The following is a 14,882-nucleotide window of genomic DNA, read 5'->3' on the forward strand; positions in this document are numbered from 1 at the left end:
GAACTTTCTTTTCAGATACCGTAACATTTTGTTATATATCATATCTCAAAATCCATCCCTTTTTTCATTATATTTATGTGTTTGTGTGTCTGTTTCCACTATTAAATTGATCATATTTTCAAGAATTTTCATAGTCATTTCAGCCCTGAGTTGTAAGTATCATAGCGATTTGAAGAAAAAATAATTGAAAAACAAATAATGTGTGAATAAGTCATTAAAATCTCTGGTAATAAAAAGGTAAAAAATATGATAAGTGCCTTCATTTTCTCTCCAGTTACAAAGCTATATGAGTTTAAAGAATAATTGTTATTCTTTAAATGTCTTTTTTTTTCAAGCCTCAAAATTGAACAATGAACAATAGCTTTAAACCTTGATCCTAGAAGCTTATCACACCACGGTGTTTCAAAAACTTATGTCATTCAAATATATCTTGATGATATCAGTCAATATTTATTTAATAAGCTATAGAAGTTAAATTTTGAAACTACATTTTAATATATATAAAGACAGAAAATAAGAAATCAATATTCCTTAATGTAGACAGAATATATAAATGTGATGAAAAAAACAATACCAATACAAGCTGAATGTTAAAGAAGCAAAAAATAAGATACAAATAAACTCACAATGAGTCAAATCAATAATCCCAAATTAATACTTGTGAATAAGTTTTTTAATGAAATGAGAAAGTTAAATTTGAGCCATTCTTGAAGATATTTAATTTATGTTTCCTTATTGAAAAGAAATTTTTAAATACAAGTAATATTTTCTGAAATATGAATAATTTTAAAATATAAATAAGGTTTACATATTTATATCTACACATAAAATTATTTTAAGTTTTGATATAAACTGCAATATGAACAATTTTCATGGATCATGTTTCGTTGTTGTTTATTTGTTTTTTGTTTTTTGAGTGATGGAATTGAATTTAGAGCCTTTTACATGCTTGGCAAGTGCCTTTACCACTGCACCACACACTGGCCTATGAGTGTTTTTATGAAAGTAGAAAAATAACTTAAGCATCCTCTGATAAGGTTGAATGCTGACGATTCTTTCCTGAACAAAGTGATACTTACATTTTCCACAAATTTTGTTCCACAAATTTTTGTTTTAGGGTATCTGATGCATCTCACAAGTCTTTTCTGTTATATTTTAGGGGATCTTGACAAAGCAATGAAAAATATATCTCTAGTTGTCCTTCAGAAATGAAGGAGAGAAAAAGATTTCCCAGACAAAATCTGTCAAAAGTCATCACCATCAGACTTGTTTGACAAGAAACCCTAGAGGGAGTTCTTCATGCTGAAAGAAATGAAGGCTTCTGTGTAATAGGTGAAAGTGTGAAACTCACAGGTAAAAGTAAGCACACAGTCAAATTCAGAATATTCTACTACGATAGTGACAGTGTGTAAATCCCTTATATCACGTCTATTTTTAACAAAAAGGCTAAAAATTGAAACTATTAAAAACAATAGTAGCTACAATACTTTGTTAGAGGATAGACAATATAAATAGATATAAATTAGGACATCAGAAGCATGCTGGAAACATACTTTAGAGGGTACATTTTTTTTCTGGACCCTTCTTTCCCACTCACACAGGGAGTGGGATGGAAATGTAGCTTTGTTTTATCAAAGTTGTATCATCTTAGATATATTTCGTGTAAACATCATAACCACAAAACAAAGACCTACAGTAGATCCACAAAAGACAAAAAAATATAACGATATAAAGCATATCACTAGAGAAGACTTCTAATCATCAAGGAAGAAAACAAGGAAGAACGAAAGAATCTACAAAGCACCCAGAAAGCAATTAACAAAATGGCAGTGGTAGATTCTGACTTACCAATAATATGAATTTAAAGGGATTAAATCCATTAATCAAAACATATAGATGAATGCATTTAAAAAAATAAGACTATACAACGTGCTGCCTAATCCACATTTAGAGATGTTATGGTTTGGATATGAAATGTCCCACAAAGGCTCATGTGCTGAAAGTTTGGTCTCAATGCAGCAGTGTTCAGAGGTGGGGCTTTGGGAAAGTGATTTGATCATGAGGGCTTTGACCTCAGCAATGGATTCTCTATTGATGTGTCCATCATTGAATGGACTGTTGGAATGTCGTGGAACTAAGGAAGGTAGGGCCTAGTTGGAAAAAGTATATTGCTGGGAACATGCTCTAGAAGGGTACATTTTTTGTTTCTAGACATTTCTCCCCCCCCCCACCCTCTTTCTCTGCTTCTTAGCTGTCTTGAGGTGAGTAGATTCGCTCTGCCACAACTTTCTTGCCATGATATTATGCATCACCACAGGCCCAGAATCAATGGAATCAAGTAACCATGGACTGAAAGCTCTGAAACCATGAGCCAAAATAAATCTTCCTTTCTTTATGTTGATTTCCCCAGGTATTATGCCACAGTAAGAAGAAGCTGCCTAATATAAAGGACTTACTTTGAATATGAAAGGTTGGAAAAAGATTTTCCATGCTATGGTAACCAAAAGAGAACAAGTTGGCTGAATGTACAGAAGATAAAATGAAATTTAATTCAAAACTGTAAAATGAAACAAATATGGTCATGAGAAAAAGAAATAAAGGACATCCATTTTGTAAAAGAACAAGTTTAATTTTCCCTGTCTGCAAACTATATTGTCGTGTATATAGAAAACCCTAAAGATTCCACCCAGAAAATCTTAGAACAAACACAGGAATTCAGTAAATTTGCAGGATAGAAGATCAAAATAGCAAAAATCAATAGCCTTTCTATACACCAATAAACTATCTGAAGGAAAAAAAAATTAAGAACACAGTGTCATTTAAAATAGCACCCCCCCCCCAAATAAAATACTTAGATTTAATGAAGGCGGTGAAAGACCTGTGCACTGAAAACTATAAAACACTGATGAAAGCTATTGAAAAAGACATGTATGGTCATAGTTTGGCAGTTAGTACTGTTAAAATTTTCTCAACACTACCAAAGCAACCAGCAGATTCAAGACAATCCCTGTGTGTGGTGCACGCCTATAATCCCAGCATCTCTGTAGGCTGAAGCAGAGTTCAAAGCCAGCCTTAGCAGCAGAGAGGTGCTAAGCAACTCAGTGTGACCCTGTCTCTAAATAACATACAAAATAGGGCTGAGGATGTGGCTCAGTGGTCAAGTGCCCCTGAGTTCAATCCCTGGTACCAGGAAAAAAAAATACACATAGACCAATGAAACAGGATAGAGAGTCCAGAAATAAATTAATGTATAAGATCAACTGATTTTCAACAAAGATGCCAAGAATACATAGTGGGGGAAAGAACAGATTCTTCAATAAGAGGCAGTAAGAGACACTGGAGAACTGGATATTCACATGCAAAACAATGAAACTAGATCTACTTAAAATGAATTAAAGACTTAAACACAAGACCTGCAACTATAAAACTACCAGAAGAAAATACAGTAAAAAAGCTCCATGACATTGATCTGGGCAACAGTTTCTAGTTTCTAGGATATTTCCTCAAAAGCAAAGGCTTTAAGAGATCTATTGTACAACATGGTGACTTAATAACAATGTATTGTATTATTGAAAAATCTCCTAAATATTTTACTTAACTCCTGTCATGATTGCATAATCCAATTATTCAAATAAAAACAAAATTTCAGGGGGCGTGGAGGCTGGGGTTGTGGCTCAGTGGTAGAGCATTCACCTAGCATGTGTGAGGCCCTGGGTTCAATCCACAGCACCACATATAAATAAATTAAATAAAGGTATTGTGTACAACTACAATTAGAAAATAAACATTTAAAAAAATTTTATTGATTATATTTCATGGATAAATGCAGTTAGAATGCTGGTTTCTGGGGTTCTAAGTATACACCATAATAATACACAGCAATATTATTGTTGCCATTTATTGAGCAATTATTCATTCCAGATCCAGTTTCAAGTAATCACAGAACCTCCTTTAATTTCTATAGAAGGCTCTAAATAATTATAAAATTATTCTAATTTTTCACCTTGTACAACAAATTAAGAAAGTTGTGGTGCCAAAGTGAAACCCATATCTACTCAGCTTCAGAGATACATGTCTAACCCCAAGTGGTCTCTTTTCCAAAATTGGGAAAACACAGAATTGGAAAGCAATTCATCATTTCAAGAGTAGAGTCCCCCACTTTAAAAAAAACTTACAAGCATTTCTGCTTTGTATTTTCAATTCTTTGATCTTAGTCTACATATTAGATATGACAAATAATATTTTCATGAAACACTGTAAAGTTATATTATACTTTGCAAAGAATAGGGCTGGTGCCATAGCTCAGGGGCAGAGCTCTTGCCTAGCAAGTGTGAGACACTGGGTTCAATCCTTAGCACAGCATAAAAATAAACAAAATAAAGGCATGTTGTTCATACATAATTAAAAAAAAATTTACAGAGGATAGCTCTAATTTCACTTAGATCTTAAGGACTACTCATAATGAATGACAAGGAAAGCAGAGAGAATGAGTGTCCATGAGGTGACTCAAGCTAATTTAAACAATTTCAGACTCTATTAAGCAACAGAAGATAAGCCACAAAAATGAACAATTTCATTTTGACATCTATGTTATTCATTTATAGAATTCCTAACATATATTTAAATGAATAAATAAAAACAATGGGAAGAACAAGATAAACCAAAATGAAGGTTCTACTCTCTGTCAAGATAGCACTTGTATGTTTTTCTTTAAAAGAGTTCAGAATGACTTATATTTGTCAAAACAAAATAGAGATATCTATTCAAATACTTTTGACTATTTTAAAAACTTGTCTTTTTAAGCTATAAGAGTAGGTTAAATACTAGATACTAGTCCCTATAACATACATGATTTGCAAACATTCTTTTAGTCTGTGGGCTATTGTTTCACTTTCTTAAAGTATTTTTGAAACAATTTTTTTGGGGCGGGATAGTAACTGGGGATTGAACTCAGAGGAACTCAATCATTGAGCCACACCCCCAGCCATATTTTGTATTTTATTTAGAGATAGGATCACACTGAGTTGTTTAGCACTTCTCCATTGCTGATGCTGGCTTTGAACTTGTAATCTTCCTGTCTCAGCCTCCCGAGCCACTGGGATTACAGGCTTCCGCTACAGTGCCTGGTCGAACAAAATTATGTATGTGAATAAAGTCTATTTTTCTTTGCTTCTTAGTAACATTTCTAAAAAACACATTGTCAAGTTCAAAGCCATGAATATTTATTTTTATAAGAGTTTTATAGTTAAAACTCTAAAATGCAGATCTTGATCTATTTTAATTTAAATTTTGAATATAGTAGGGTTCCAACTTTTTATTTTGCATGTGGATATCTAGTTGTCTTAACCCCTTTTATTTATTCTTTTCCCAAATAAATGGTCTCAGCATCTTATCAAAATCAACTAGTATAGATATATGTATTGTTTTTTTCTGGATTCTCAATTCTATTCAATTGATCAATTTGTTTATCCTTATGTCTGTCTTCATTAATACAGCTTTGTAGAAAACTTTGAAATTGAGAAGTTTGAGACTTTCAACTTTGTCTTTCTTTTGCAAAAATGTTTTGATTTTTCTAGATCCCTCGCATTTCCTTACAAATATTAAAATCAGTTTGTCAATTTCTGAAAAACAAATGAAGGAAGGAAGAAAGAAAAAAGAAAGAAATATGATATTTTTGTGGGGATGGGGATGGCATTGAATTTGAAGATCAATTTGGGAAATATTGCATTCTTAATAATTTTAAGCCTTTCAATCATGATCTTGGATTATCTTTCTAATTATTTAGATATTTAATTTATTTCAATGCTACTTTGTTTTGGGGGGCAAACCAGTTAATTTCACACCTCATATGTTCAATTTATACCTCATCATTTACCTTTTTGACGTTATTATAAGTGGAATTATCTTTTTAATTTCATTTTTGCATGATTCATTGCTAAAATATGGAACTATGATTGATTTTTGTATATTGATCTTATATCTTGCAAAGTTACTAACCTCTTTTATTAAATTAATGTATTGCTTATTTGTTTGTATATTCCTTACAATTTTCTACATAGAAAATGATGTCATGAACAAATAAAGATAGTTTTACTCGTTCCTGTTCAATATGGGTGCCTTTCATTTGTTTTTTGTTTGTTTTGTTTTGCCTACCTAATTGCCCTGGTGAGATCAAGTACAATGTTGAACAGAAGTGATAGGAATAGACTCCTTATTTTGTTCCTGATCTTAGAGGGGGAAAACTTTCAACTTTTCACTTTAAGTGTGATAATAGTTCTGGAAATTTTGTAGATGCCCATTATCAGATTGAGAAAGTTCCCATCAATTCCTAGCTTGCTGAGTGCTTTCATTGTGAAAGGGTTTTGGATTTTGTTAAATTTTCTTCCTCTGGGTACTGAGATGATCTTAAAACAGCATTCTTTTCCTTTAATCTATTAACATGTGTATTACATTGTTTTTTCCCCCCAGTACTGGGGATTGAACCCAGCATATGGCATATATGGTACAAGCATTCTGCCACTGAACTATATTTCTAGCCCTTTTTATTTTATTTTGAGACAGAGTTGTTCAGATTCAGCTCAAATTTGTAATCTTCCTGCCTCAGCTGGATTTACAGTGTGCGCCTCCATGCACAGCTTTTGCTTGTGTTTCCTAAACAGACCTTGTATTCTTGGGCTAAATTCCATTTGGTCGTGGCTTATGATCCTTTTCATATATTGCTGGACTCAGTTTACTAACATTTTATTGTGGATTTTTGTATCCATGTTTACAGGGGATTTTATTTTATAGTTTTCTTGTTACGTCCCTGCCCGGTTATAATATCTGTAAGTAACCAGTCTAACTGAATGAATTGAGAATGGTTTGCTTCTCTTGGGTTTTTGAAGAGTTTGTGAATAATTAGTTTTCATTCCTCTTTAAACATTTGGTAAAATCCAAATCTGGATTTTCTTTGAGGGAAGTTATTTAAAAATACTAATTTAATTTTTTTTACTTCTTATAGGTCTAGTCTATTTTTTCTTGATTTGCTTTTGATAGTTTGTCTTTTTTGAAATTTATCCATTTCATATAGGTTTTCTAATTGCTAGCATATAATTACTCATAATATTCCTCTATAATTCTTTTTTGACTTTGTAAGATTATTGGTAATATCGCCAACCCTTGGAATTTAATTATATTTTTTAAATGTGGAAATAAGACATTGTGAGGTTGTCACAATTTTATTAAAAGGAGCCGTGAAATCTAAAGACCTGTCTAGTAGAGTATAGGAGAGAGTGATAGTAGTAATAAAATATACACTGATTATTTATGACCAACCAGTAATAACTCTTAGAAGAGGCTTTGCTCCAATGGGTGGGCTTGGTGTCAGGAATTACCAAGCACAGACATACTGTATGTGGAAGTTTAGTTAGTTTTCAAGCATCATCTCTCACTATGGTTCAGAACATGGAAGATGCCTAAGTAGAAGTGAATACAGACCTGGGTGTGGTAGTGCACACCAATAATGCCTGTGGCTCAGGAGGCTGAGGCAGGAGGATTGCAAGTTCAAGGCCAACCTCAGCAATTTAGCAAGAACTTGTCTCTGAATAAAAAATAAGAAGGGCTGGTGATGTTCAGAAGGGCTCAGTGCTCAAACCCTCATAACCCCGCCCCCCAAAAAAAGAAAGAAAGAAAGAAAACACCTAGATTCTGATCTAATCTGGGAACTTAAAGTCCAGAATCAATCCCCAGGAGCAGAAACTTGATTCAAAAATCACAAGTCGGTTAGATGATGTAAAATGAAATTAGCCATGTCTGTATAAGATTAAAGATTCTCTAAGCCCAGGATGTTATAAGCATCAGAAAACCAGACTCAAAGAAGAAGAAACTGCAGAGAATAAAAGGATTGGAATCAATTTAAAGGGTAGACTCCTTGGCCAAAGGGGCTCTAGGATATAATAAAAGTCCCTATTCTTGCCTTCTTTCAGTTACCAGTGTGACAGTACTTGTAGGGATGATCTGTGCTATCCAGGGTCAAGATCTCTGTATGTGCTTCTCCAATCTTCTCGGGAGTTTTATGTTATCAATTATTCCTTTTATAGCTGTATCTTTAATTTCTTTCCCTCTCCCCACTTCCAAATTTTCCCAACAACCATGTAAGCAAAACTTGTTCTCTCCCATCTTAAAACAAAGCAAAACAACAAAACAAATTCACAAAGTCTTCCTCCTTCCTTCCTCTCTCTATGCCGCCAAGGCCAAAATTGTCAAATGATTTCCTGTCTCCAGTTCTCTCCCACATATTTGCTCACCATTTCAATCTTGCCTTCACTTTTCTTCACAGCTTCGCTTCAATGGCCTTTACCAAAAATCACACTGCGGAAAATCCAACACAGAATTTACTGTCCTTGTTCTCTTGTACGCATTCATAATCCCTATAGTTGACCTTCTCCTTCTCCTTGGAAAAGTCCCTAGTTTTCTCCTATTTTGCTGGTCACTGTGAAGCCAGAATTAAACAAGCAAATAGGCAAGGGTCAGATCCAGAGAATGGAGCAATTGAAATGTTAATTCCTTCAGAGCCCTTCCTCCACCCTTATCAAAAATAACCTGCCTAGAAATGAGTGAAACCAAGTTCAATTCCTCAAACCATAAATAAATAAATAATTTTTAAAAAATTCCAGCTGTTTTCTGCCAAATAAACTTTGCACCTGTGAGGTGGCATAATCCACCTCACCACCTCACAGATTCCATTTTAAGCTTCAGTTAAAGTTGTTGCTTCTTCAAAAAAAATCTTTGTTCATTCCTCCAGACAAAGTGAGAGTAGGTAATCTTGTCATAGCTTTTCACTGAGCTCTGTACATGTCCTGTTCCCACTCTAAATCAATTACTTGTTTCTCTTTGTGCTGTGTCTGTCTCCATTGCAGTATAAGATTCAATATGACGTGATATATAACTTGTTTATAATGATTTATCTCCAGCAACCGGAATTTCTGGTCTATATATGTCCCCCAAAATATCTAACAATTAAACACATTAACAAAAAGCAAGAGCTCATTTATGGCTCTGTTTGTGATTCTCACAGCACATACAGAGATTCCCAGCCTCCCATTAGCTTGACTAATTGAAGTCCCACTTGCTGGAGGGAAGAAGTGTCTTTGATTGTTGAGAATTATTACAAGGAAAGTAGAAGGACAAATGTCTTCAAAACCAGCCAGGACTGAGATAGTCAAATTCAGAGTCACATGCATGGAGGAAAACAGGACAAGAGAATAAAAGGCTGTTGGGTGTGTTTGTTATTCTTCTAAGTGTAGGAAATAGCTGGCATTTTATGAGTGAGGTGGAAAGGATCCAAACTCAACTTTGAGAACACTGTAATGACACACTTGTGTTGTTAGGTAGTGGCTAACAATGAGCAGTGAAATGCAGGCAAGGTCACACAGTATACTTCAAATTACTTTAGGGTCATCTTTAAACTACTTCCAAAGTAGATGAGAAAGCAAAAGGTGGTGGTTAATTTGTAAAAAACAAACAAACAAACAAACAGAAGCAATGGGAAATACAAGAAAATGATTAATAGGACTAAATCTTGACAGAGTCCACTGAGGTTGGTGTGAAGCTAGGAATTATGGCCAGAGGTGTCTCCTTTGGTCTGGGAAGGAAGATTCCTTTAGCAGCACAGGTGCACTAATGTAACTTCTGACCAGCTATTGACCCCAGAGCCCACATTAACATGGGATTGACATATAGGTGAAGCCCCCCTAAATAGGATGGCCACCATGATAGTTCCAGAGAAGACCAACTAAGGTCAAAACCTCCATCACCCAATGTGAAGAAGGAGTTGAACACCTGATTGGCAAAGAGTACCAAAGGTGGTCCCCAGTTCTCTTGGTAAACATCAAACCATAATAAATTTGGAGACAGCATTGTCTCCTTTGTCGTTCTCTGCTCAGAGAAGGCTCGTTCTAAGAGAGAGAGAGAGAGAGAGAGAGAGAGAGAGAGAGAGCAGGAACGCTCTCACCTTAAGCCTCACTTTGCTTTTACTTTACTTTCACTTCACTTTCACTTATAATAGAGATCTCTTGCCTGACTTTTCGCTCTTTTCTTTCATCGGAACACAAGAATCAGGGTTTGGAGTTTCAGCTCCTGCTTTCTTTTGACAGTGCGCTTGGGAAATATTGTCCATATCTGTAAGGAAGAACACTGTTGAAGCTGAGAGATGTCAAAAGGAAAGTAGCAGGTGTCCTGCAAATTCACTTGGGCTCTGAAGTCAAGGATATTTCCAGAGGAGCTTCGGTGCCTGTTTTTCTAAGAGCGTATCTTCAAATGATGGGCCTCCCTGTAACTTTTGTGCCTTTTCTGCTTCTGTGTGCCTTTTGAATTTGGACCAAGGATGAGTTGAAATGTTTTTAAGAGCATATGAACCATAGAATACACATGTCTCCTTTGCTACTGATACCTGTCTTGAAAATCCAGATCCGGTCCTCATTCCCTTGATGTTGAAGGTTAAACACCTGAGAAATGCAGAAGCCAGAGCAAACAGCAATTCTTATTTAAAAGAACACACACACACACACACACACACTCCTTGGGGAGGTGCCAGTACCCAGAGCTGGTACCCGTGGGAGTGGAGAGTGGGGGTGTCTTGCCTCTTTATAGATTTTAGGTTTCCTTTCTTCTCGTGCCTACATGACCAAACGGCAGAAAGAGAGCCAGCCATACAGGGGTGATTACTTGTGTTGAAATGTGTGATCCTTCTTCTCCCCCAGAAGCTGTTAGCAACCAGTTGATGGGAAAGTGCTATCTACCCATTTCCTTTTCTTTGATAATCAGGTACTTGTCCTTTGCCCTGGTCTCACTACTTTCCTCACTGTTATTACTTATTCTCTGAGTTCTCATTTACTCTTCTCTGACTTTGACTTTGACTTCTCCTTTTCTCTTACCCTGAGAGTTGGCTTAGAACTTGCCTCATGGTGCAATGAAGATAAGAGAATGCTTTCAAGAGTCCATTCCTTTGTTCACACAATTTCCCTTATTTATAACTTATCTAGAAAATTCTTATCCTTCATTCATTCTACCTGAAAATTATATTATTTAAAAAAAAACAAGTCAAGGTTATATTTCCTAATCTTTTCCTTAGTATAGAGCTAATTGCTTTATCTTTCCTATTTTTGTGTCATTTTATTCTTTGCGTTCTATTAATAATTAAGTCAATATCTGGTCCTTTCTCTAAATTCTGAGTTGCTTGAGAACAAGGATAATAATTTCTTATTTTTCTTACAGCACATTCCTTCTAGCCTATGATGAGGGTTAAAAGAAGAAATAGATATAAAATATTTAACATGGCAACTGGCACATTATTATGAGATTGGCAAATGTTTCATATAAATAATATACATTGATTATTATTATTTAAATAATCTATATTTACTAAGCAAATCAATGTTAAGAAAACCTTGTTCATTGTGATAATTCTTTTCATCCAGCCCATTAAGTGATTTTTGCTCATTTCTTTAGAAGAAAACACTTTCTACATCTATTATATAACATTGGCACTTAAAAGCCTTGGGATTTGGTCTCTCCCTTGTTAATGTTGAGGTTAAATATAGATAAGATCTTTTCCCTTCAAATATTCCTTGGCAATATTCTAATAAACACTTTATCACCTACTATTGTCTAGTTATAGCATGTATATTTATTTTTTTAGGAAAAAAAATAATTCAAGTCCCTTATAATAAATTTTAACACTCACCAAAGTACCTACCACAATATTAGATCCGCAGTAACATTGTGAAAAGTTCGTGAATTGAATTACTTAAAAAGTCACTTCTTTGTTTAACTTTGTATGATTATTCATTTTTCTCTGCAAATCTATTTTGGTGTACATTTCATTCTTTTACTTTCTTTTCTTTCATTTATAGGAGTGACTTCCTGCCCTAACCATGATAAATCACCTTGGTCTCCTTGACTAACAGTCATTTCCTCTTCTCTAGGTGGGTTCTAGTTATCTTTCTAGATGGACAAATAGATTCAAGAGTTCATATAAGCCTTATCAAAGGAAAAGAAGAAATTTTTTTTGTCTTGGTCTGACTGGTGGCCTAAAGAATGAAGTGAAAAACAAATACAGCTATTCAAGCAAATTTGGCTCCACAGAATGCAATTTTTCTCAGTCCTGGTTGATTCACAATGCTACCTTGCCCTCCACAAATTTCTTTTTTTTAAAAAAAAGGTTTATTTATTTCTGCTATCAAAGAACCGAATTATGACAGTGTAATTTAACAATCCTAATTGGCTTCATTTTAAATTTTAAAATCAGGTAACACTTCATTCCACAAAACAGAATCAGTTTTCCTATGAGCCAAGCACTCATCAAAAATAATTTGATGATTAACATCAGAGTATTTATTTTGCTTACACAAAATAAGGACAAGGGAATTTCATTATTTCACCAGTTGAGAATGGCTGTTCTCCTTCCAATCCAGATTTCTCTTGGAGGACCAGATATGTCAGCTTGGTTTGATTAACTCCAAGGTTCCTTCCCCCTCCCCCAAGAATATTGACTCTGTTGAAAAACTGGCTTCACAAAGAAGGTGGCAGCAGGAAAATTTCAGAATCCAAAGCTTAAAAATAAGTCTTTGGCAGTGTGGGGTTATTTTCTGTCTCTTGGGGGGATCATCTGGTGTCTGAGGCCTGGGGACAGAGGCAAAGTCCCCAGCCACCCATCCAGGAGATGTCACTCTCAGTAGTGTCTGGTGTCCTGACCTGTGCTTGCCCAGGATGACGGTGGGTAAGGAGCAGCAGGTCACAGGGACCCCCTGTCCCTCTGGGAGACAGAACTCTCCTTGGGCAGATCCCGGGGCTGAGGGTCAGCGGCCAGGGGAGAATCAACGATTGTCCCCGCCTGTGGTCCCTGAGGTCCTGGGGCAGGGATGCAGGAGGCAGCCAGTGTCACAAGATGTCCCCATCCCCAGCCAGGCCGGGCGCCTGGCTAAGCGAGGAGAAAGACGGTGTCCCTCCTCAGGGCCTGGCCCCGTGCCTGGTCTCACTTCCTCCCCTTCCTGGGGAGGAAGTGACACACCACCTGGAAGTGAAAAACCAGCCTCTACCTCAGAGCAAAGCCTGTCCAAGGAAGAGACATCACCTTTGTCCTTGGAAAGACCCACAGAGCACTCCTAGACACATTCCCACCCTGCTAAGTTGTTTATCTACAAATAACAGGAGAGATCTGCTGTGCCAGGTGTCCCTGACTCAGTCAGGCTAGGTGGGGATCCATAGCAACCCCCTAGCAGCCACCAATCAGCATGAGACAGGGAAATACCTGGGATGCCAGATGACCCTTCCAGTAGTTTATGGTGGTTGATAACGTGTTGGGAAACCATGTAGTTAAGCACAAACACTCCTCTTGGCTTAAACCAATCAGTTCCAATGCATCCCCCTCTTGTAGTAACCAATCACCCCTACCCAACTTGTTCCCGCCAGTGAATGTGATAATCATGTTTTAGAGTTGTTATATGATTTTCCCGTGGTGTGTGATGATTTGCTAAGAGATGCTATGATGTATGTGGGGGTCCCTGCCTTCTCCAAAGAATGTATAAAACTGCTGCAAACCCTGGGCACGGGGCCTCTCAGCATCACCAGTTGCTGTGTGCGTGTGGAGGACCTAGCTAACTTGAAATAAACACCTCTTTGCTGTTTACATCGATCTTGGTCTCTGGTGGTCTTTTGGGGGTCCCGAATTCGAGCATAACAGAAGGCCAGGAAGTGAGGCCACCGTCACATTCAAGTTCAGGGTGTGACAGCTCAGTCTGTCTCCCAACAGGCCCCATACTCGGCTCCCCTTCATGGGCCACTTCCCTTCTGAGAGTCACCCCCTGCCCTTTATAGGCACAAGGAACCAGAAGTTCCAGGGAACGTCCATGTTTAGGCCCCCGGATCCAGCAGTTCCTCGGGCGCACATCCATGTTTAGGCTTTAGAATCTGGAAGTTCCTTGGGCGCACGTCTATATTTAGGCCTTAGCATCGGAAGTGCCTCAGTTGCACATCCATGTTTAGGCTCTAGGATCCGGAAGTTCCTTTGGTGCATGTCCATGTTGAGACTCTAGGATTCCGAAGTTCCTCAGGCTTCCATGTTTAGGCCCCCAGATCCGGAAGTTCCTCAGGCACACGTCCATGTTTAAGCCCCAGGATCTGGAAGTTTGACAGGTGCATGTCCCTGTTCAGGCCACCAGATCCAGAAGTTCCTCAGGTGCACATCCATGTTTTTCCACAGATTTCATTTTGCTTCTCACCACAATGTTTTTCAAGGTTTCACTATGAAAAATCTGCAATGTCATCACTATATTGAGCAATAGGTGAAGTTATTTATTGAACAATTCAGATGAGTATTATTAATTAAATTCTGGTAATACTAATACATCTGAAGAACCCCTGTTCAAAGAGCAGTGCTGGAAGGAGAAATTGCCATTATCACAATGAGATTTCTTTCTCTGACAGAAACAATTAGATGGAGTCAATATTTATAGAGCTTTTACCCTGAGTTGTATAATTTGTTACTCCTGACTGGGTATGACTTTTAAGCTCAGCTGTTTGTTAGTCCATTAACTACTATAATAGGATAGACTCAGATTTATTGGCACTACTGAAAGCTTTGCTAAGAGGTAGGGTTTGAGAGGAAAAGATCCCTGGAAGGTGGAAGATTTAGAAAGAATCAATGTTGTTGGCTTCTGAGGTTTAGCTCCACTCATGGCTTTGCAATGAGACATCTCCATCAGACAGATGAAGAGAGAGCTTTGGCAAGGGAGAATTTAAGATAAGGAATTTGGGGAGTAGTGTTGAGGAACATATTACCTTTCCAAAAAATTTCATAGTCAGAGGCTGGGGTTGTGGGCCAGTGGTAGTGCGCTTGCCTAGTA

Source organism: Marmota marmota, unplaced genomic scaffold (genome assembly GCF_001458135.2).
Source record: "Marmota marmota marmota unplaced genomic scaffold, marMar, whole genome shotgun sequence".
NCBI classification, from domain to species: domain Eukaryota; kingdom Metazoa; phylum Chordata; class Mammalia; order Rodentia; family Sciuridae; genus Marmota; species Marmota marmota.